This window comes from Sus scrofa, chromosome 8, assembly GCF_000003025.6.
Source record: "Sus scrofa isolate TJ Tabasco breed Duroc chromosome 8, Sscrofa11.1, whole genome shotgun sequence".
Taxonomy (NCBI): Eukaryota; Metazoa; Chordata; class Mammalia; order Artiodactyla; family Suidae; genus Sus; species Sus scrofa.
In genome coordinates, this window is record NC_010450.4 from 53,571,670 (window position 1) to 53,596,808 (window position 25,139).

The following is a 25,139-nucleotide window of genomic DNA, read 5'->3' on the forward strand; positions in this document are numbered from 1 at the left end:
CGTTAAGCACTGAGCCACGACTGGAACTCCTAAACTTTATTTTTTTTATTAAAGTATAGTTGATTTACAGTGTGTTGTGTCAATTTCTGCTATACAGCATAGTGACCCAGTCATATATATACATATATATACATTCTTTTTCTCATACTATCTTTCATCATGTTCTATCCAAAGAGATTGGATGCAGTTCCCTGTTCTATTTATTCATTTTGCTTTTTTAGGACTGCACCCACAGCATATGAAATTTCCCAGGCTAGGGGTTGAATCAGAGTTGCAGCTGCTGGGTTATGCCCCTGACACAGCAATGCCACATCTGAGTTGCATCTGAGACCTACACCGCAGCTCACAGCAATGCCAGATCCTTTAACCCACTGAGCGAGGTCAGGGATCAAACCTGCCTCCTCATGGATACTAGTCAGATTCTTAACCCACTGAACCACAATGGGAACTCCTGTTCCAACTATTTAAAACAATTTACTCAACAAATGTTATTAAAGGATGAAATTAATTATATGTACTGACATGGAAAGAATTACATTATATATTATTACGTTTCAAAAAGTAATCTTCCAAATAATAATGTATGTATGAGATAATTTTTATTAAAGAATACATAGATAAGGGATAAATGAACTTATAGATGTACAATCATGGATAAAATAACTGGAAAGAAAGAAAGATCTCCATGTTATCAGTGACTATTTTGGAGAATAGTACTTAGAAGTTTACCTTTTATTATTACCTTGTATAGTTTCATGGTAGTTGGGTTTTTCCTTATAATGTGCAAATTAATTTTAAAAGACTATGTATTTCACTTATCTGTGATGATAGTACCATCTAGTGGTCTATGTCAAGTTAACTTTCTAAATAACTTTAAAATAATGTGATTTTTAATATTTTAATATCAAAATAAAAGCTAATAACTGCAGCACAGGAAAAACTTCTTTTAATGTGACACTTAAAAATAACAAACCTTGGAGTTCCCATCATGGCGCAGCGGTTAATGAATCTGACTAGGAACCTTGAGGTTGCAGGTTTGATCCCTGGCCTTGCTCAGTGGGTTAAGGATCCAGCGTTGCCGTGAGCTGTGGTGTAGGTCTCAGATGTGGTTCAGATCCCGTGTTGCTATGGCTCTGGCATAGGCCAGTGGCTACAGCTCTGATTAGACTCCTAGCCTGAGAACCTCCATATGCCGAGGGACCAGCCCTAGAAAAAGGCAAAAAGACAAAAAAAAAAAAAAAAAAAAAAAAAAAAAAAAAACCTTCAGAATTCCCATTGTGGCTCAGCAGAAACAAACCTGACAAGTATCCATGAGGATGCAGTTTTGATCCCTGGCCTTGCTCAGTGGGTTAAGGATCTGGCATTGCTGTGAACTGTGGTGTAGGCCAGGAGATACAGCTCCAATTCAACCCCTAGCCTGGGATTCTCCATGTACCATGGATACAGCCCTTAAAAAAAAAAAAAAAAAAAAAAAAAAAAAGACAAACCACCCCCAAAACCTCATGTTATGCTAAGTGAAATAAGTCAGACATAGAAAGATAAATACTGTATTTCACTTACATGTGGAATCTAAAAAAAAAAAAAACAAAAGAAAACAAAACAGAAACAGACTCATGGCTACAGAGCTTAAACTGGTAGCTGGCGGTTGCTTGTGGGAACAGACTAAAGAGGTGAAGGAGATTAAGAGGTAAAAACTTCCAATTACATAAGAAATAAGTCATGGGGATGTAATGTACATACGGAAGCATAATTAATATTCGTGTAACAACTTTGACGGTTTCAAATGATAACTGACATCGTGGTGATCATTTCATAAAGTAGAAAATTGTCAAATCATTACGTTGTACATCTGAAACTAACAATATACTGTATGTTAATTATAACTCAGTTATGGAGTTCCCATCGTGGCGCAGTGGTTAACCAATCCGACTAGGAACCATGAGGTTTCGGGTTCGATCCCTGCTCTTGCTCAGTGGGTTAACGATCCGGCGTTGCCGTGAGCTGTGGTGTAGGTTGCAGACGCGGCTTGGATCCCGCGTTGCTGAGGCTCTGGCGTAGGCCAGTGGCTACAGCTCCGATTCAACCCCTAGCCTGGGAACCTCCATATGCCGTGGGAGAGGCCCAAAGAAATACCAAAAAGACAAAAAATTAAAATAAAAAATAAAAAATAAAAAAATGATTAAAAAAAATAACTCAGTTACTTTTCAAAGAAAAGGGGTGAATGGCCTTGAATTGATAATAGGTTTGAGCTGTAAACTGATCTTGAGTTGTTAATTGTCGAAGCTGGATAACTATACCTTGGTACCTGTTTGAGTATATATTTTAATTTCTCAGCTATCGAGTTAATAATAATTTTAAAAAATAAAAAGAAAAAACATTATAACTTCATTTAAAAGATTTTATATCTTATGGAGTTCCTGTCATGGCTCAGTGGTTAATGAATCCAACTAGGAACCATGAGGTTGCTGGTTCGATCCCTGACCTTACTCAGTGGGTTAAGAACCCGGCGTTGCCGTGAGCTGTGGTGTAGGTTGCAGACGCAGCTCCGGATCCCGAGTTGCTGTGGCTCTGGCATAGGCTGGCAGCTACAGCTCTGATTAGACCCCTAGCCTGGGAATCTCCATATGCTGTGGGTGCGGCCATAGAAAAGACAAAAAGACAAAAAAAAAATTATATCTTAGAGTAATCTATCTGCAAGATATATTAAATGGAAAAACGAAAATACATAAAAATATGTGTATGATAATCTAGCAAAGTATTTTTGCATATTTGATTGCATATGCATAAAATATCTCTGGAATCCTCATACACACCCTAGTGAATTTGGTCGTCTTTAGTGAAGGTAAGTAAGTGGCTAAAACAGCGATGAGAGCAAGAACTTTGTGTATGTTCCCTTTTGAACCTTTTGAATTTTAAACTTTTATGCAAAATGTAAATTAAAAACAAAGTCCAAATGAAGTCCGTATCTAAAGAGAATTTGCCCTGTGTCACTTTCAGAGTAACAATGTTATAAACACATTCCTAATCTTTATATGTCTTATCTACACCATGTGTTAGTAGGATTTTCCTTGAAATAAAATAAAGAGGTTCACAGAATCAAATAACCTCTTTATGGTCCAAGTCCAGAACCCAACTTAAACACTTTGAGAAAAGCCAAACCACAAGAATTTCTCTTCTCTGAGAAAAAGTCACAGTTTGCTTCCCACCCTACATCCTCACCAGGGTTTAAGGGGCCCAAGTTCTCCAGGTCCTAATAGGAGGCCAGGATTACCTCATCTTGAGAGAATGTTCACTACTAAAGGGAGCAAGTGTCAGCACCAGAAGAGAAGGCCCTGGTCCCTGAGATCAAGTTCATCTTCAAGAGCAGTGATCTTTGACCAATCTATTACTCAGAGTCAACTTAGAGGAATCAACAAAAGCTTACCTAGCTACCAGCAAGTCACAGTCAGTGTACCCATGATGTTCTCCAGGTACGCAAAGATGCTTAGTGATGGCAGTAACCTTCTGAGGGTTAAGAGCTGGGTGAACAGGAGTTCCTGTTGTGGCTCAGCAGGGTTAATATCCAGACAGAGTGTCCACGAGGTTTGATCCCTGGCCTCACTCTGTGGGTTAAGGATCCGGTGTTGCTGTGGCTGCGGTATAGGCCAGCAGCTGTAGCTCTGATTCAATGCCTAGCCTGGGAATTTCTGTATGCCACAGGTGCAGCATAAGAAAAACAAAAGAGAGAAAGAAAAGAAGAAAAGAAAAGGAAAGAAAAGAAAAGAAAAGAAAAGAAAAGGAAAGAAAAAGAGTTAGTGAACAACATGACAAGATTGATTAGTATATTTGAATCATCTTGCAGATTTCAAGTGCTATCTTCAGCCCATGCTTTTCAAGAGTTTTACCAGCAACCAGACAGAGGAAACAATATGCTTATCAAATCTGAGAAAGACTCAAAGCTGTGAGAGATGCTCCATCCGTTACACAACAAAACTAGAAACTAACAAGATAGAATTTAGGAGACAGAAATGTAAAGACTTACACCTATTTTCAAAGAAACCATCTCAGCTACTGCAGGATCTGGTGTTGCCATGGCTGTGGGGTAGTCCTCAGATACAGATCCCATTTGACCCCTGGCCTCGGAACTTCCATATGCTGCAGGTGCAGCCCCCCCCAAAAAAAGGAAGGGACTGCCTCCAGAAGCTGTATGTCCTTCCATGCCAGAGAGCCTGGGTGCAGCTGTCCGGCATGGAGATGTTTGCAGGTCACAGGTGGCCCTGGTGAGAGCTTCCAGTGCAATGTGGAAAGTGGCTGGGCTGCCATAGGAGAAAGCACTTAGCCTTCCCTCACAGTGTAATGGTTGCTCTAGGTTTTTATCAGTGCCTCTCAAACTGAGGAACATAACTCCTACCTGTAACTTGCTGGGGACTCTGGTGGTAAAAGTACAGCCGAGGAGGGAGGAGGCTGAATTGGAACCCCGCAAAACGTGGTTTGTGGGAGGGCCCTGAGTTGCCCTTGCCTTCTCAGACATCTGTATGGTACTCTTGACATTTTTTTTTCTTTCTTAGGGCCACACCTGTGGCATATGGAAGTTCCCAGGCTAGAGGTTAAATCAGAACTGCAGCTGCTGGCCTATACCACAGACCTACAGCTCACAGCAATGCCGGATCCTTAACCCACCGAGCAAGACCAGGAATTGAACCAGCATTCTCATGGATACTAGTCGGGTTTGTTATCAATGAACCACAGTGGGAACTCCCTATTCCTCGCATTTTGAGAGAGATCACAGACTTTCATTCACAGGACATATAAACTCTAGTGTCTCTTAGAATAACTCCCTCCACCCAAAGACCTCATTGTGGGAATACTTAAATGTTGCTGTAGTCTTCCCAGAAGCGTTGCTCTTATTCCTGCATTAATTTATTCATTCATGCTTTTAAAGTTAAAAAAAAAGTATATCAAATAAGAGAAAATAAAGGAATGAGACCTCCTGATGAAATAAACAGCAAAAGGGCTACTCAAAAGAGCAATAAATAGCAAGGCAAGCTGACAGCTATCTGTAAAGTCCCAAGATAAACAGTGGTTGGAAAGTTAATTGTTTACCAAACTCCTGTATGTTCAGCCTGGCTTATCCTTAAAAGAGGCTATAGAAATTGACCTGTGTTCAGTCACGTCACTCGTAAACTACCAGTTGCAGCTCTGGTGCGTGTCAGCCTCGGGCCGGCTCTGCTGGCTCAGAGCTGTATATATGGGTGGTGTTTGCAGAGGGTGTGATAGGAAAAGTCGATAACTGAATTTCATTCATACCATTTCCTGTTTCCTTCTTCAGACTTCAGAAGGTTCCCCCCCACCCCTTAGGAATACAGATTCTCCTTGGACAAATTCTAATGAAAACTCCCTGCTGGGAGATTACTAAACTTTGGTTTATGAAGTGGCATCAGGAAACGCCTGAGTTTCCATGGTCTGGTAGATAGAGTGCAGTGAAATATTTATTAACGGACACAACCTGTCCTGTCTTGACCCTGAGACACTGCAGCCTCTGTCTGATCAGGCTCATGGGTTTCTGCCTAGCCTCTGCCAGGGACAGAAATAATTCTGGTAAGTCTTTATAAAATCCTCATGCTTTTCATCTCAAAATGAAACTCCTTTTTTATTAGCCCTTACTGACCAGTATTATACTTTATCACCATAACTATCAGATTCCACATACTGTTCTTTCCTGGAGATATTTTTTAAGTAAAAGAAATCCAGCTTAAAAGAAGAAAACTACACTTTGTAGAACAGTCCCTCCGAATATTTTTCTCCTCCTTTGCTATGATTGGTTTCTTTGTGCTAGGTGTTTTGTTTTGTTTTTTTCCCCAAATTAGAAGATATGTATTTTTTCATTTAATTCCAAGGTGGAATTAAGCAAATTAAATGGAAACACAAGATTTCTCTCTGTTCTCCGACTTTACTAGTGTTGAAAGATGGTGCTGTATTTTGGTGAAGGCAAGAAATAATTTCAAGAGAAATATTTCTGAGGAACACAGTTAAGTAATGATTTATTTATTTTTAATTTAGACTGAAAGCAGAAAAACATCTCCTTCTGAGTATTTTAAAGGCTTTTTGTAAGCTAACTCTCATAACATAAATCTGTAACCAACATAATTTTGTTCTAGTTATTCAACCAGCATTCTGAGGTAAAATGCCATGGGATATGCCTCAAAATTCAGATTGGATCACACTGATATTGATGGCCTATTGTATAATAAGCCCAGAAAATCCACCTGGGCTCACAGAACAATTCTCTGTTGAGACTGAGTAGTAATTACATTATCAACAATAAAAACAAAAATTTTCTGGGATTCAATAGTCATAATTAATCTATACAAACACACACAAAATGCTGTTTTTCTTGTCTACAAGCCCAAGTCATTTTATCTAGGATTTAGCAGCAAAGACTCTTTATTATGAACATTTTCAAACATATAGGAAAAAAGAAATAATTACACTGAGAAAACCCAAATACCTACCATACAGATCCCTGCAGATTCCACAATGAACATTTTCCTATATTGGTTCTTTATATATTATCCAGTATCTATATATCTATCCACAAGTTTATCTTTACTTTCATGATGCATTTTAAAATTGCAGATCTCAAAGTTCTTGTTGTTGCACATTTGGTTAAGAACCAGACAAAGTACCCAGGAGGATGCAAATCTGATCCTTGGCCTTGCTCAGCGGGCTAAGGATTAGGCTTTGCCTCAAGGTATGGTGTAGGTCGCAGGTGCAGCTCAGATTCAACCCCTAGCCCAGGAACTTATAAAAAAATTAAAAATAAATTTGCAGATCTCAATTTATAGTGTTTAAACTGTACCCCTAAACACTCAGGGAAACATAGTGTTAACTTAGGTTTAACTAGTAAGAGTTGTTTTTCTTTTTCCTTGAGGTAACATTCATGTTCAGGGAAATGCACAAATCTTTAGTGTACCATTTGATGTGTTCTGATAAATACATACCTTGGTGTAATCCAAGCCCCTGTCAAGATGGAGAATGTATCCCTCATCCAAGATCTTAAAAGGCTTTCACCCCTGCCCAGTCAGTCTCCCCCCACCCCTAGGGGCAAACATTCTTCTTCTCTGTACAGTACATGAACATGCTTTTTTTTTTTTTTTAGATTAATTCATGTTTTCGCTTGAATCAGTAAGTCAGCTTTTTCACTTGTGGGTATCCACAATGGTATCCATCGCATGAATGCACCACAATTTGTTTATCCATCTTTTGCTGATGGACACTCAACAACCCATTTGGGGCTTTTAAAAACAAGTCTGCTGTGGACATTCTTACATGCATCTTTCTCTGGACCTTCGTTTGCAGCCTCTTGTGTAAACACCTAGGAGTAGCATTGCTGAGTCGTCATGTACTAATAATTTCAGTTTTCCAAAACACTATCAGAGCCTTTCCAAAGTGAACACATCACATGATCTTCCTCACTTCAGTTATTTCACATCCCTGCTCATTTTCAGGTGGTCAGCCCTTGTAATTTGCGTTATTCTGGTGGTTGGTGAATGCTGTCTTGTTTTGACTTTATTGGGTTGACCTGATGACTAACTCCGCTTAGCAATTTCCCACGGACTTACTGGTCATCTGTGTATCTTCCTTTATTTAACATCTATTCAAATATTTGGCTCATTTTTTTAAAAATTACGGTGTTTTTTTTTTTTGATTACTGAGTTAGAGGAATTTTTATAAGTATATATTGCAGCTGCAAGTCCTGTGTCAGGTATATATCATGAATATATGCTTTCCCACTCTGTGGATTGCCCTTCATTCTCTTATGGGGGTAGTTTGATGAGTACTAGTTTTCATTTTGGTGACGTCTAATTACCTATATTATGTATGGTTATTAATTTTTGTGTGCTATATAAAGTCTCCTTTGATTCCCAAATTGCAAAGATATCTTCTAGGTTCTTTTTTCCTAGAAGTGTTATCATCCTACTTTTTTAGATTTATTTTTATTGAGGTAACATTGGTTTATAGCATTATATGTTTCATGTGTACAACATCATGTTTCTTCTATGTACCCTGCAGTGTGCTCACCATGGTAAACTTAGTTTTCATCTGTCATCATACAATTGACCTCCTTTACCCTTTTACCCGCTTAAGCCCTTCCCGCTCCCCTCTCCCTTTGGTAATCACTACTCTATTCTCTGTATTTATGCATTTGTGTTTCTTTGGCTTGGTTTGTTTATTTATTTTGGAGTTTTTGTTTGTTTATTTACATTCCACACATCAGTGAAATCATAGAGTATTTGTCTTCCTCCATCAGAGAAGTGTCCATCCATGCTATAACAAATGGTATTATTTCATCCTCTTTATGGCTGAGTAATATTCTCTTGTGTATGTGTATACAGACAGACACACACACACACACACACACAATCTCACTTTTTTATTCATCTCTTGATGAATGCTTAGGTTGTATCCATGTCCTGGCTATTGGAAATAATGTGTTGAACATGAAAATGCATATATATTTTTGAATTAGTGTTTTTATATTTTTTGCATAAATACCCAAAAGTGGGATAACTGGAACTGATGATAGTTCTATTCTTAATTTCTTGAGGAACCTCCATACGGTTCTCCACAGTGGCTGCACTACTTTACGTTCCCACCAATAGTGAATGAGAATTCCCTTGTCTCTACATCCAACATTTATTATTCCTTGTCTTTTTGACAGCAGCCATTCTGATAGGGGGTAGAAACTATCTCATTATTGTTCTTATTTGCATTTCCCTGATGATTAGTGATGTTTAAAACCTTTTCACTTGTCTGTTGGCTATCTGCATGTCTTCTTCAGAAAAACATCTATTCAGTGTCTCTGCATTGAGTTGTATTTTTAGTTGTTGAGTTGTATGAGTTTGTACGTATTTTGGATATGAATCCTTTATCAGATATATTGTTTAAAAATATATTCTCCCATTCAGTAAATTTTTGTTGTTGTTGATGGTTTTCTTGCTGTGCAAAAGCCTTTTAGTTTGATGTAGTCCCATTTGTTTATTCTTGCCTTTGTTTCCCTTGCCTGAGGGGATAAGTCTAGAAAGATATTGCTAAGACTGGTGTCAAAGAGAGGATTGCCAAAGGTCTTTTCTATGAGTTTTATGTTTTCAGGTCTTAGCTTCAAGTTTTTAATCCATTTTGAGTTAATTTTTTGTATATTGTGAGACAGTGGTCTAGTTTGATTTTCCTGCATGTGGCTCTCTGGTTTTCCCAACACCATTTATGGAAGAACTGTTTTTTCTCCAAAAAATGGCAAATTTTTCTCTTTGTCATAGACTAATTGTCTAGATACATGTGGGTTTATTTCTGGGCTCTCTATTCTGTTCTCTTGATCTATGTATATTTCTGCCACTACCATGCCATGTATTATAGCTTAGTGATATAGTCTGAAATCAGGGAATGTGATACTTCCAAGTTCGTTCTTTTTGATTCAGGATTGCTCTGGCTATTCAGGATTTTTTATAATTCCATAAATTTTTAGATTTTTCAATTCTATTTCTGTGAAAATGTCCTTTGGATTTTTATAGGGATTGCATTGAATCTGCAGATTGCTTGAGGTAATATGGATACTTTAGCAATGTAAATTGTTCCAATTCATGAGCATGGAATGTCTTTCCACCTATTTGTATCTTCTTCAATTTCTTTCAAAAATGTCTTCTAGTTTTCAGTGTACAGGTCTCTTACCTCCTTGGTTAGATTTATTCCTTGGTATTTTATTCTTTTATGATTGTAAATGGAATTTTTTTCTTAATTTCTCTTTCTGCTAGCTCTTTCTTAGCACATAGAAATGCAACAGTTTATGTGTTGATTTTGTATTCTGAAACTTTATTTTTTTATTATTTTTACTAGTTTTTGGTTGGGCATTTAAGGTTTTCCATACATAAAATTATTTCTTCTGCAAATAGTGACACTTTTACTTCTTCCTTTATAATTTGGACTCTTTTTTTCTTTTTCTTGCCTAATTTCTCTGGCTAGGACTTCTAATACTATGTCGAATAAGAGTAGTAAAAGGTGAAATCCTTGTCTTGTTTCTGATTTTAAAGGGATAGCTTTCAATTTTTCACTGCTTAGTATGATGTTAGCCATGGGTTTGTCATATTTTGCCTTTAATGTGTTAAAGTATATTCCTTTTATAAGCACTTTATTGAGAGATTTTATTGTAAATGAGCGTTGAATCTTGTCTAATGCTTTTTTTGTATCTATTTAGAAGATCATATAGTTTTTATCCTTCATTATGTTAATGTAGTATATTACAATTATTGATTTGTGGTTGTGGAACCACTGGAATAAATCCCACTTGATCATGGTGTATTATCCTTTTAATGTATTTTTGTATTCAGTTTGCTAATAATAATAATAATTCAGATTTTTGCATCTATGTTCATCAGATACATCAACCTTTAATTTTCCTTTTTGTGTTGTCTTTGGTTTTGATAATCAGTGTGATGTTAGCCTCACAAATGAGAGGACATGTCCTCTTCTCTCCAATTTTTTAAAACAGTTTGAGAAGGAAAGGTTTTAAATCTTCTTTGAATGTTTGGTAGAATTCATCTGTGAAAACTTCTGGTCCTGGACTTTTGTTTTTGGGAGATTTTTGATTACTGTTTCAATCTCTGTACTAGTGATCATTCTATTCATATTTTCTATTTCTTCATGATTCAGTCTTGGGAGGGTGTAAGAGTCTAAGAATTTGTCCATTTCTTCCAGGTTGTCTAATTTGTTGACACATAGCTGTTCATAATAGTCTTAATCCTTTATATTTCTCTGCTATCCACTGTTATTTCCTCTTTCATTTCTGATTTTACCATATCCTTCTCTTTTTTTCTTGATGAGTCTAGCTAAAGATTTGTCAATTTTATTTATCTTTTCATATTTCTTAGTTTCATTGATCTTTATCTTTTTAATCTCTGTTTATTTCACCTCTGATATCTATTTATTCCTGTGCTTCTACTGACTTTGGGCTTCACTTTTTCTGACTTTTCTAGTTCTTTTAGGTATTTATTTGAAATTTTTCTAGTTTCTTGAGGTAGGCTTATATTGCTATAAACTTACCACTTATACTGCTTTTGCTATACCCATAGATTTTAGTATGTTGTATATTCATTTTCATTTGCCTTTAATTTTTTATTTCTCCTGTAATATGTTCATTGACCTAGTAGTTGTTTAATAGAATGTTGTTCAGTCTTCACATATTTGTAATTTTTCCAGTTTTCTTCTTGTAGTTGACTTCTAAGTTCATACTATTGTGATCAGAAAATATGCCTAGGAGTTCCCTTGGTGGCGCAGTGGTTAATAAATCCGACTAGGAACCATGAGGTTGCAAGTTCAATCCATGGCCTTGCTCAGTGGGTTAAGGATCTGGTGTTGCCATGAGCTGTGGTCTAGACGTGGCTCAGATCCCATGTTGCTGTGACTGTAGTGTAGGATGGTGGCTATAGCTCCAATTCGACCCCTAGCCTGGGAACCTCCTTATGCCGCAGGAGCAGCCTAGAAGTGGCAAAAAGACAAAAAAAAAAGAAAAGAAAAGAAAATATGCATGGTAGGATTTCAGTCTTCTTAAATGTATTGTTTTATGTCCCAGCATATGGTCTATCCTTGAGAAAGTTCAATGGGCACTTGAGAAGAATGTGTATTCTGCTGCATTTGGATGGAATGACCTGTACAATTCTATCAAGGCCATATAGTCTAGTATTTTATTTAAGGTTGCTGTTTTTGGGAGTTCCCATCATGGCGCAGTGGTTAGCAAATCCGACTAGGAACCATGAGGTTGCGGGTTCACTCCCCTGGGCTTGCTCAGTGGGTTAAGGACCTGGCGTTGCCATGAGCTATGGTGTAGGTCGCAGATGCGGCTTGGATCCCACGTTGCTGTCACTCTGTCAAAGGCTGGAGGCTACAGCTCCTACTAGACCCCTAGCCTGGGAACCTCCATATGCCCTGGGAGAGGCCTTAGAAAAGGTAGAAAAAAATACAAAAAAAAAAAAAAAAAAGGTTGCTGTTTTCTTGACTTTCTGTCTGTATGATATACCCATTGATGTAAATGGGGTGTACATGGAATGCAGTGAGTGAGGGGAAGAGAAGTAGGAGAGAAAATCACAGACAAAAGGGAACCAGACTACATAAAGTCTTCTAAGAGGCTGATATAAGGATGGTAGTTTTTTGCCTGAGTAGAATGAGAAGTTATAATAGAACTTTGAGCTGATAAATGTAATATGATGATTTTTCTAATGCTGTTTTAAAAAGAGACTTAAGAAAAGCAAGGGAAGAATGTAAGAGATCAGTTAGGAGCCTAGTTCATTAAACCTGACAAGACCTAAAAGTGCCTCACTTCAGGGTGGTTGCAATAGAAGTGATGGAATTCAAAATATACTTTCAAGATAAATCCAACAGGATTTCTTGATGGAAGAAGATATGGAGTGTGAAGGAAAGAGAAGAGTCAAGGATGACATTAAGAATTTTGTCTGAAGCAACCAGCAGCTATTATCAAATGAGAAAGGAAGTTCTGTGAATGGAAGTTGTAAGTGAGATAAAGCAGGAATTCAGTGTTTAACCTGTCGAGTTTGAGAAATGGTATACATAGTTCCAAGGATGAGTGAGATCGTTGTCTAATGAATTCCCTTTCTTTTTGTCTGTCTGTCTGTCTGTCTTTCTGTCTGTCTTTTTAGGGCCACACCCTCAGCATATGGAGGTTCCCAGGCCAGGGGTCAAATCAGAGCTGCAGCTACTGGCCTACACCACAGCCACAGCAAGGCAGGATCCAAGTTGTGTCTGTGACCTATACCACAGCTCACGGCAATGCTGGATCCTTAACCCACTGAGCAAGGCCAGGGATCAAACCTGTATCCTCACGGATACTAGTTGGGTTCATTACCACTGAGCCACATTGGGAACTCCTAATGAAATTTCTTGGGAGTTCCCATTGTGGCATAGTGGTTAATGACTCCGACTAGGAACCATGAGGTTGTGGGTTCGGTCCCTGGCCTTGCTCAGTGGGTTAAGGATCTGGGGTTGCCATGAGCTGTGGTGTAGGTTGCATACTCAGCTCGGATCCTGCGTTGTGGCTCTGGTGTAGGCTAGCATCTACAGTTCCGATTAGACCCCTAATCTGGGAACCTCCGTATGCTGAGGGAGCAGCCCTAGAAAAGGCAAAAAGACAAAAAAAAAAGAAAAAAGAAATTTCTTAAGTTCCTTGCAGCTTAGAAATATTGTTGTTACATATTTTCTCTAAGCATAATTGCTCAGCTATGATAAGTTTTTATTGCTATCCTAAGCCAGAGGGTTAAAGTGCTTTGGTTATTTTCCTGCCCATTTAGAGACCTACCATATTATCATGGGTGGTATTTGAGTGCTAATTCTTCAGAAAAAAATTGCCACAGGATTTATTAGTAATTGGGATATATGTCACAGTATAACTTTATCAGAAAAATATTCCTGTGATTTTTCTTGATACAAAGAAATAAACTGTAAGTGTCATTTTAGGAGTTCCACGTGACAAATAGCTTTCTTGAATTGACTTCAGTTCTTCACGTAATCATCTTATCTTTATTATTAAGCCATCATCATTATCACATATTATTTACAAACTGCTTTTGAACCTTTGCAAGCCTTATCTTCTAATTTACAGAACTAATTGTAAAGATAGGCATAACTTCTGCTCTTTGTAACCTAGCACTCTAGGAATCATAGCATTGACTCACACGGCCAATTACTCATGCTGATAATAGAGGCTGTAGCTGCAGAGAGTGAAGTCAGCAGGATTCTGCCACAGCCTGTGGCCCACCAACACACTGATGCCTGAGATTTGACAGTAACCTCCACCCTGGACATCAGATTCAGTGAGTGAAGTGTTTGGTGTTTTGTCTTGTCTCTCACTTGCTGGGCTACAGGAAGGGTTAACAGTAAGGAAGAGAACTCGAAAGATCCCCTCCACACCAGACTCTCCATCCCCAACACTCTTGCAGAACACACTCTATAGGGCTGAGGAGTCACAAAGTGGGAAACTATCTTTGATGTTAAACAGGAACTTTGCAATGGGAAGCTTACATGTGGGAAGTGATTACAAATATGTCTGCTTTAAAATAGCAGCAAGCATGGCATGCCCTCCCAGTTTTAGGGCACCCAAAGCCTGGTGATGAACCAAGAATCAACCTGGTAGGCAAGTCATTGGAAGTATAGATATAAGATCCTAAATAAAACTTTCTTGGAGTTCCTGTGGTGGTGCAGTAGTAATGAACCCAACTTGTATCCTGGACTTGATCAGTGGGTTAAAGATCTGGCATTGCCATGAGCTGTGGTGTAGGTCATGGAAGCAGCTGGGATCCTGCGTTGCTCTGGCTGTGGTGTGGTATAGGCCAGCAGGGGCAGCTCTTAATTGGCCCCTAGCCTGGGAATTTCCATATGCCTCAGTTGTGGACCTAAAAAGCAAAAAAACAAAACAAAAACAAACAAACAAAAAAAAAACCCTTCCCCTATTTTAACAAATATATGAGACAACCAAAATGATTGAATAGGAATTTCCATCGTGGCGCAGGGGAAACAAATCCAAGTAGGAACCATGAGGTTGCAGGTTCGATCGCTGGGCCTCGCTCAGCAGGTCAAGGATCTGGCATTGCCGTGAGCTGTGGTATAGGTCTCAGATGCAGCTTGGATCTGGCATTGCTGTGGCTCTGGCATTGCTGTGGCTGTGGTGTAGGCCTGCGGCCACAGCTCCAATTAGACCACTGTCCTGGGAACCTCCATATGCCATGGGTACAGCCCTAAAAAGACAAGACCAAAAAAAAAAAAAAAAGAAAAGAAAAAGAAAAAATTGAATAAATGTCTAATTCAACCAAAAGGATTGAAAATATCCAACGGCACAGAGCCCACAACAAGTTTTTGTTGCCATGAAACAAAATATAAAACATTTGCATTCAGGAGTAAAGATTCATCTAGAACCTATCAGGTTGAAAAATTGTGGAGCCTTCTAGCTATGGGTGATTCATGGGCTCTGCACTGCCTGAAAGAGTGAAGTGCTTTGAAGAACAAGCAGAGGAAAGTCTAAGTTCCCTGCACCCAAGCTCTCCTTAGGCAAAAATGGAGCTCAAATGACCCTGAGCTGAAAAGACTTTGGGGATCTATTATTTTTCAGTCACAAGGGGATTCTGATTGTTTTTGCTTAGGGAATGAATTCCGAGCCAGAGACAAAAGGACTGAAGAAAAAAAATGAAAGTTAATATTAGCATGAACTTGAGTTAAACACAGCATATACACACTTAGGAGGGGAAAAAAATCTTAGGAAATCTTAGAGAAATGCAAATTTGGCAATGCTGCTTTCAACAGTATAAAGCCTAAACAATTCACTGAGAATGTCAAAATAAAAACACACACCCTTTCATGATTTTTCTTTTCCAAAAATCCAATAAATATAAATTTTACAATAAACAAAAGTTATATTAAAATCATCCTTTAGAAACCCAGAAAGTGATCTTAAATAAATTTAAAACCTAGAAATATATCATAGGGGTAAGAATAGTCTCTTTTAAAATACATATAAAAAAAATACATATGAAACTAAAACCTGATAATTTTTAAAGATAAATAGAGACAGATTAAGAGTTACCACTGTGGCTCAGTGGGTTAAGAACCTGACTAGTATCCGTGAGGATGAGGTTTGATCCCTGGCCTCACTCAGTGGGTTAAGGATCTGGTGTTGCTGTGGCTGTGGCGTAGACTGGCAGCTGCAGCTCCAATTTGATCCCTAGCCTGAGAATTTCCATCCATAAGAAAACAAAACAAAACAAAAAGTAAAGAAATTGCTTTTTTAAAAAAATAAAGAACAGATCTACAAAGGTAAATTAGACTTAAGAATTTCAGGATGGGGATAAATCTCAATGCCTAATTTATTGAGCATCCACCAAACATAAGGAACTACTCGGAGTACTTCATCTCATTTGATCCTCCCCAAAACTCCAAGAAATGGACTCCTGAACTTGTAGACTGAGCCAATCTAATGATCACAGTGTGTGTAGTATGTTCCTGTGGAATAGATAACCTTGTTACAAAGAGTATCTTCACCAACAATTTAAATGCAGGCAGAGGCAGCTCTGGAACAGTGTTTTCTGGACTTCTCTATGAGAGAGGAATAAACTCCTATCTTAAATTTAAAAAAAAAAATGCAGGCATGGAAGATCCAGTCACTGAACTTGTGGGAGACATACAGCTGAAAGAATTTGCAACTATGTGGGATGTTAACAGAAGAATCCCAAAGTCTTAGAAGGAGAGATGGGCTGAATCTCATCATAAATTTAGTCACACCAGCAGGTGGGAGCTCCCTCGACCAGGCATAGAGGCAAGGCCAGCTTTGCAGCTCCACAGAGGGCTGGGCAGTGACGCAGAGCTCCAGAGGGAACGGCCCAGGACTAGAATTTTATTTCAAGAGAAGCCCCTTGTGGGTTAAGCAGACGAGTGGTGTGATGGGATTTCTGTTTACAGCAACCGACCGTTCCTGTGCAGAAGGGTGGCAGACGTGGAGTATGGGGAGGGGGGGGTAAGAATAGTCTAATGACCCATTTCCCTCCAAAATTGAGATAATATCTGGGTTTAATTGGTTTCTGGGGATTGCCTAAGTACCAGTCACACTCAAGGTGCCCACGCTTTAGTTGTAAGTGACTTAATCACCTGGATGAGCTTAAATGTGACATGACATACAGTGCGATAAAAGGAGTAACATTTATTTTTATTACGTAAAAATGTACATGCTTTATCCACACTCTGCTACCAAGTAATAATTGCAGTTAATCCAACCCCAGGGGACAAGAGATTCACTCACACACCAGGTGACCTGAGGGTACAAAAGTGTTGAGAGACATAAAGACTGTAAGTACACAGCCCAGGAAGAAGCTCAGGTTGTATAGCCACCTTTTTTTCCAGATACTCCCACAAAGGAGATGCAAGAGTGGTGAGAGCGCAGTGAGCTTCATCTTCTGAAGGCATCATCTTTACCTTTAGACAGTAAATTTTAACTTTGGGACCCAGAAGAGAGCCATAGGACTAGCTCTTCTGGAATAGAGAGCATGGTGGTGGAGGTGCCCTGGTTAAAGCTGCTCTGACCCCACAATCCACAAGATGGTAATTAGGTTCCATGTCTAAGAGCACAGATGTTACTGAACCCCAAGCCCTTGGTGCAGAAAGCAAAACTCTGGCAGCAGGAGTTTGCAGCAAAGTAAGGGTGTGTTGCAGGTGCCAAACAAGGAGAAGGCAGGGAGACAAGTCTCAGATGCATGCCCCCCTGGTCTTTGGGTTGAGGGTGTTTTGGAACAAAGAGGCTGGATTAATCACCATCTTGTGATATTTCCGTGACATTTCTTAATTTAGTTTAGGGAATCAGGATGTCTCTGGTTTAAATTCTCTGGCCAGGGAGTCCATAGCTGGGGGGTTTGTGAGATCAGCCTTCCCTGGAGAAACAACTTGCATTTGTAAGTTAATGATGATACCCAGAGTAGCAATTTTAGTACATTAATGATGTTATTGACCACAGCAGTAGTCACCTGCCTCTGGTTGATTAGTGGTCAGTGAGCACAGGTTTGAGGTCAGAGGGGACAAGAAAAGGAATGAAGTTTTGTAGAGAGAGGTTAATAATAAACTCAGTAAGGGACTTCCGTTTTAGGTGGACTAGGTTTCATGGATATCTAAAAATATATATCAACCCACTACATCCTTCACTTAACTTTCAATTGCTGCTGAAAATCCAAAGGTGATTACCTTGTGTTTGTTATACCTAGAATAACAGCATCGAATGTGAGCAGCTAGAAATAACCCACAGTATATGATCTATATATGCATTAGTGGATTCTTCCTTTTAGGAACACCTGCCTTAAAATCAGTGAATAGGAGTTCCTGTCCTGACGCAGGGGAAATGAATCCAACTAGGAACCATGAGGTTGCAGGTTCGATCCTTGGCCTTGGTCAGCAGGTGAAGGATCCAGTGTTGCCGTGAACTGTGGTGTAGGTTGCAGACGAGACTCAGATCTGGCATTGCTGTATTTGCGATGTAGGCTGGCAGCTATAACTCCAATTAGACCCTTAGCCTGGGAACTTCCATATGCCGAGGGTATGGCCCTAAAAAGACAAAAAAAAAAAAAAAAAAAAAAAAACAGTGAATATTCTGGGCAGGGGACACAGCTGGAGTGTGGGAGACTTTTGTGTAGGTGTGCGTTGGACACCACAAACTGTCATGAAACCTTGGAGGACCTGAATAATTCCTCCTCATTTCTCACTCCAACCTACAGCACTTTGTCACTGCTAGATGGAACCATTTCTTTTTCTTTTCAGTTTTTTGCTTTAATTTTATTAATGAACAGTCCTCATAAGATACTGGCAGTAAAAATGATTTTTTTGTCTCTGAGCTGCTTTATCAGACTCCATATTCTCTGAAAAAGCACATGCATGATCCATCTAATTTTCAAATGTTGAAGGGTTGTGGGACATATGAGAGTTTACTAAAGCTCAAGGATGTTTAAGAAATCAGTATTCTCTGCAGTGGAACTCACATGATTCCATGGATCTTTTTTCTGGTTTTAGCTTCACCTTCCTCTCTGTTCCAATTGCTAGACCCTAATGTGGGATAAGTCAGAATCCATCCACCGTTATAGATACTGGACATACCACAGAATAACACAATCAAATTGATGTTAAGAGTCTGGGCGGTATAATACCGCCCAGTCTCTTAATGTTAATGTGATTTGACCAGTTGTGTCTCTACTAACAGATAGACCTGGGGTTTTGGAAACACAAAGATGAGGGGGAAAATCAGTACTCTTAGAAAAACAAACAGAATCTATCCACCGTTATACATACATACTGGACGTGCTACAGAAAAACATAATCTCTTCTCCTACACTGATTTCCCTAAACCATTGGGTCTGCCCAGTTGTGTCTTCTTTTATTTATTTATTTATTTATTTATTTATTTATTTATTTATTGTCTTTTTAGGGCCACACCCACAGCATATGGAGGTTCCCAGGCTAGGGGTTGAATCAGAGCTGTAGCTGCCGGCCTACACCACAACCACTGTAATGCTGGATCTGAGCCACATCTTCAATCTACACCACAAGCTCATGGCAACACCAGATCCCCAACCCACTGAATGAGGCCAGGGATTGAACCCATGTCCTCATGGATGCTAATCAGGTCCATTAACCACTGAGCCATGATGGGAACTCCCATTTGCGTCTTCTTAATCAGTGTTAGACAACTGTGCCCTGTGTCATCTCAGTCTTTATGAGCCTGGATTTAGTGTGACAGGGAATGGAGAACAAGAAGCAAAGGTGAGGCAGCATCCATTTTTTAACAATGCAGTGGCAGCCATAAGTAGTAATTAACCTCTGATCCCTACCCCAGACATGGCCAGATCCCAGAAAGGGTTAGGAGTGGGACCAGAGAGGGACAGGCTTTTCAGTTAAGGTGGGTTTAACTCTGTTAAAAATAAATTTTTGAAGATTAACCACTTATCTATTGCATCATTTGCAAATATTTTCTCCCATGCTATAGATTGTATTTTTCCTTTGTTTATGTTTCCTTTTCCTTATGTTTTAAGTCTAATAGATCCCACTTTTTTTCATTATTCTGGGAGATGGATGTAAAAAGATATTGCTGCAATTTATGTCAGAGAGTTCTGCTTATGTTTTCCTCTAAGAGTTTTATAGCATCTGGTCTTACATTGAGGTCTTTAATTCATTTTGAGTTTATTTTTTTGTGTGATGTTAGAGAATGTTTTAATTTCATTCTTTTACATGTAGCTATCCAGGTTTTCCAGCACCACTTATTGAAGAGAATGTCTTTTTTCATTGTGTAGTCTTGCCTCATTTGTCAGAGATTAGTTGACTATAGGTACCTAGATTTTTTTCGTAGTTTTCTTTTTTTTTAATATTTTTTTTTCTTTTCCCACTGTACAGCAAGGGGGTCAGGTTATCCTTACATGTATACATTACAATTACATTTTCCCCCCACCCTTTCTTCTGTTGCAACATGATTATCTAGACAAAGTTCTCAATGCTACTCAGCAGGATCTCCTTGTAAATCTATTCTAGGTTGTGTCTGATAAGCCCAAGCTCCCGATCCCTCCCACTCCCTCCCCCTCCCATCAGGCAGCCACAAGTCTCTTCTCCAAGTCCATGATTTTCTTTTCTGAGGAGATGTTCATTTGTGCTGGATATTAGATTCCAGTTATAAGTGATATCATATGGTATTTGTCTTTGTCTTTCTGGCTCATTTCACTCAGGATGAGAGTCTCTAGTTCCATCCATGTTGCTGCAAATGGCATTATGTCATTCTTTTTTATGGCTGAGTAGGATTCCATTGTGGATATATACCACATCTTCCGAATCCAATCATCTGTCGATGGACATTTGGGTTGTTTCCATGTGCTGGCTATTGTGAATAGTGCTGCAATGAACAGGCGGGTGTATGTGTCTCTTTTAAGTAGAGTTTTGTCCGGATAGATGCCCAAGAGTGGGATTGTGGAGTCATATGGAAGTTCTATGTATAGATTTCTAAGGTATCTCCAAACTGTTCTCCATAGTGGCTGTACCAGTTTACATTCCCACCAACAGGGCAGGAGGGTTCCCTTTTCTCCACACCCCCTCCAGCACTTGCCATTTGTGGATTTATTAATGATGGCCATTCTGACAGGTGTGAGGTGATATCTCATGGTAGTTTTGATTTGCATTTCTCTTATAATCAGCAATGTTGAGCATTTTTTCATGTGTTTGTTGGCCATCTGTATATCTTCTTTGGAGAAATGTCTATTCAGGTCTTTTGCCCATTTTTCCATTGATTGATTGGTTATTTTGCTGTTGGGTTGTATAAGTTGTTTATATATTCTAGAGATTAAGCCCCTGTCAGTTGCATCATTTGAAACTATTTTCTCCCATTCTGAAAGTTGTCTTTTTGTTTTCTTTTTGGTTTCCTTTGCTCTGCAAAAGCTTTTCAGTTTGATTAGGTCCCATGGGTTTATTTTTGCTCTAATTTCTATTGCTTTGGGAGACTGACCTGAGAAAATATTCATGATGTTGATGTCAGAGAGTGTTTTGCCTATGTGTTCTTCTAGGAGTTTGATGGTGTCCTGTCGTATATTTAAGTCTTTCAGCCATTTGGAGTTTATTTTTGTGCATGGTGTGAGGGTGTGTTCTAGTTTCATTGCTTTGCATGCAGCTGTCCAGGTTTCCCAGCAATGCTTGCTGAATAGACTTTCTTTTTCCCATTTTATGTTCTTGCCTCCCTTGTCAAAGATTAACTGAGCATAGGTGTCAGGGTTTATTCCCAGATTCTCTATTCTGTTCCATTGGTCTGTCTGTCTGTTTTGATACCAGTACCACACTGTTTTCATGACTGTGGCTTTGTAGTATTTCTTGAAGTCTGGGAGAGTTATGCCTCCTGCTTGGTTTTTGTTTCTCAGGATTGCTTTGGCGATTCTGGGTCTTTTGTGGTTCCATATAAATGTTTGGATTGTTTGTTCTAGTCCTGTGAACAATGTCATGGGTAATTTGATAGGGATTGCATTGAATCTGTAGATTGCTTTGGGTAGTATGGCCATTTTCACAATATTGATTTTTCCAATCCAGGAACATGGAATATCTTTCCATTTCTTTACATCTTCTTTGATTTCTTTGATTAAAGTTTTATAGTTCTCGGCATATAGGTCCTTTACCTCCTTGGTCAGGTGTATTCTGAGGTATTTGATTTTGTGAGGTACAATTTTAAAAGGTATTGTATTTTTGTAATCGTTTTCTAATGTTTCATTGCTGGTATACAGAAATGCAACTGACTTCTGAATGTTAATGTTATATCCGGCTACTTTGCTGAATTTATTAATCAGTTCAAGTAGTTTTGGGGTTGAGTCCTTAGGGTTTTCTATGTATAGTATCATGTCACCTGCATACAGTGACAGTTTGATCTCTTCTCTTCCTATATGGATGCCTTTTATTTCTTTTGTTTGTCTAATGCTGTGGCTAGGACTTCCAAAACTATGTTGAAGAGCAGTGGTGAGAGTGGGCATCCCTGTCTTGTTCCAGATTTGAGTGAGAAGGCTTTCAGTTTTCCCCATGGAGTATTATATTTGCTGTGGGTTTATCATAAAGGGCTTTGATTATATTCAGGAATGTTCCCTCTATACCCACTTTGGCGAGGGTCTTGATCATGAATGGATGTTGGACTTTGTCAAATGCTTTTTCTGCATCTATTGAGATGATCATATGATTTTTGACTTTTCTTTTGTTAACGTGGTGTATGATGTTGATTGATTTGCGTATGTTGAACCACCCTTATGAACCTGGGATGAACCCAACCTGGTCATGGTGTATAATTTTTTTGGTATGTTGTTGGATTGGTTGGCTAAGATTTTGTTGAGAATTTTTGCATCTATATTCATCAATGATATTGGGCGATAGTTTTCTTTCTTGGTGGTATCTCTGTCTGGTTTTGGCATTAGGGTGATGGTGGCATCATAGAATGTCTTTGGGAGTATTCCTTCTTCTTCAACCGTTTGAAAGAGTTTAAGGAGGATGGGCACCAATTCCTCTTTATATGTTTGATAGAATTCACCTGTGAAGCCATCTGGTCCTGGACTTTTATTTGTAGGGAGTGATTTTATGACCTCTTCAATTTCATTTCTAGTGATCGGTCTGTTCAGTTGGTCTGTTTCTTCTTGATTCACTTTCAAGCAGGCTGTAAGATTCTAGAAAATTGTCCATTTCTTCCAGATTGTCAAACTTGTTGCCGTATAGTTGTTCATAGTGTTCTCTTATGGTTTTTTCTATTTCTGCTGTATCCGTTGTGATTGCTCCTTTTTCATTTATAATTTTGGTTATTTGGGTTCTTTCTCTCCTCTTTTTAGTGAGTCTGGCCAGGGGTTTGTCAATTTTGCTCACCTTTTCAAAGAACCAGCTCTTGGTTTTACTAATTTTCTCTATTGTTTTTTGAGTCTCTATTTTATTGATTTCTTCTTTGATCTTTATAATTTCCTTCCTCTGCTGACTTTAGGACTTTTTTGTTCTTCTTTTTCTAATTCATTTAGGTGGAGGGTTAAGTTGTCAATTTGGGATCTTTCTTCTTTTTTGAGAAAGGCCTGTATTGCTATAAATTTCCCTCTGAGCACTGCTTTCGCAGCATCCCATAGATTGTGAGAGGTTGTGTCTTCATTATCATTTGTTTCAAGGTAGTTTTTAATTTCCTTCTTGATTTCCTCATTGACCCATTGGTTTTTTTAGTAGCATGTTGTTTAGTCTCCATGGAGTAGGTTTTTTCTCTTTGCTTTTCCCATGGTTGATTTCTAATTTCATGGCATTGTGGTCAGAGAAGATACTTGAGATAATTTCTATGCTCCTAAATTTATTGAGGTTAGCTTTGTGTCCCAATATGTGGTCGATTCTTGAGAATGTTCCATGAGCATTTGAGAAGAATGTGTATTCTGCTTTTTTAGGATGTAGTGTCCTGAAGATATCAATTAAGTCTAACTTTTCTATTGTTTCCTTTAGGATCTCTGTTGCTTTATTGGTTTTCTGTCTAGAGGATCTGTCCATTGATGTGAGGGGAGTATTAAGGTCTCCTACTATGATTATATTCTCATCAATATCTCTCTTTATGTCTGTTAATATTTGTTGTATGTATCTGGGTGCTCCTATATTTGGGGCATATATGTTGACGATAGTAACATCCTCTCCTTGGATGGATCCCTTAATCATTAGATAGTGTCCTTCTTTGTCTTTCTTTATGTCTTTTGTTTTAAAGTCTATTTTGTCTGATATGAGCATTGCGACTCCTGCTTTTCTGTCATGTCTATTGGCGTGAAATATTTTTCCCCAGCCTTTCACTTTCAATCTATATGTATCTTTTGTCCTAAGGTGAGTTTCTTGTAGGCAGCATATTGAAGGTTTTTGCCTTTTTATCCACTCAGCCACTCTGTGTCTTTTGATTGGGGCATTCAGTCCATTGACATTTAAGGTGATAATTGATAGATGATTATTTATTGCCATTTGAACCTCGTGTTCCAGTTGATTCTATGGTTCTCCATTCTTCCTTTCTTTTTTTTTTTTTTTTTTTTTTTTTTGGTTGGATGGTCTCCTGTTATTTTCTGCTTGAGTGTTTTTTTTTTCTTTTTTTTTGCAAATGCAATATTTGGTTTTGGCTTGTGGTTGCCCTGTTTTTTAAGTATGCTAATCCCTTCCCATAATTGTGTGTTTTAGCCTGATGGTCCTGTAAGTTCAAACACTTCATTACTATATTAAAGTTAAGAAGAGAAACATACAAGCAAACAAAAAGGGTTATTTACTTCCTAACATCCCTTGCCCACATTTTATGGTTTTGATGACTCTTTTTTATTTTTTTCTTTTTAATTTTATTTTGTTTGAAGCATGTTCATGATTAAATCTGTATGCTGGCTTATTTGAGTGACTGCTCTCTGATTGCGGTTTCCTCAGTCCTAGTTCTTCCTCTTCTTCTTCTTTTTTTTTTTTTTCTTTTTTCTTCCCTTTCCTTCCTTTCTTTTTGGTTTAGAGATATTTCCTTTAACCTGGACTTTGTGTTGCTGAATTCTTTAAGTTTTTGTTTGTTGGAAAAAATTTTTATTTCCCCTTCTATTTTAAATGATATTCTTGCTGGATAGAGCATTCTAGGTTGCATATTTTTTCCTTTTAGCACTTTAAATATCTCCTGCCATTCCCCCCTGGCCTGTAGTGTTTCTGTAGAGAAATCAGCTGATATTCTTATGGGGGTTCCCTTGTAGGTAACATTCTGTTTTTCTCTTGCTGCCTTTAGGATCCTCTCTTTATCACTAACTTTTGCCATTTTTATTATGATGTGTCTTGGTGTGGGTCTGTTTGGGTTCAGTGTGTTTGGGGCCCTCTGTGCTTCTTGTATCTTGAACCCAGTATCCTTTAGATTTGGGAAGTTTCCAGTGATAATTTCTTCAAATATATTTTCCATCCCCTTATCTTTTTCTATTCCTTCTGGAATTCCTATTGTGCATAGATTGGCCCACTTTATATTATCCCATAGGTCTCTTATATTGCTTTCCAGTTTTTTGATTCGGTTTTCTGTCTGTTGACTGGATTGAGTGATTTCCATTATTCTATCTTCCATATCACTG

General features: G+C 38.5%; 1 long non-coding RNA gene across 1 annotated transcript in view; it reads left to right on the top strand.

Moving 5' to 3' along the window:
- LOC100519499 overlaps positions 5,258–25,139 on the top strand; it is a 60,457-nt gene continuing 40,575 nt past the window's right edge. Inside the window, exon 1 of the long non-coding RNA XR_304874.3 lies at positions 5,258–5,577. This is a non-coding gene — a long non-coding RNA (uncharacterized LOC100519499). The remainder of the gene's footprint in view (positions 5,578–25,139) is intronic.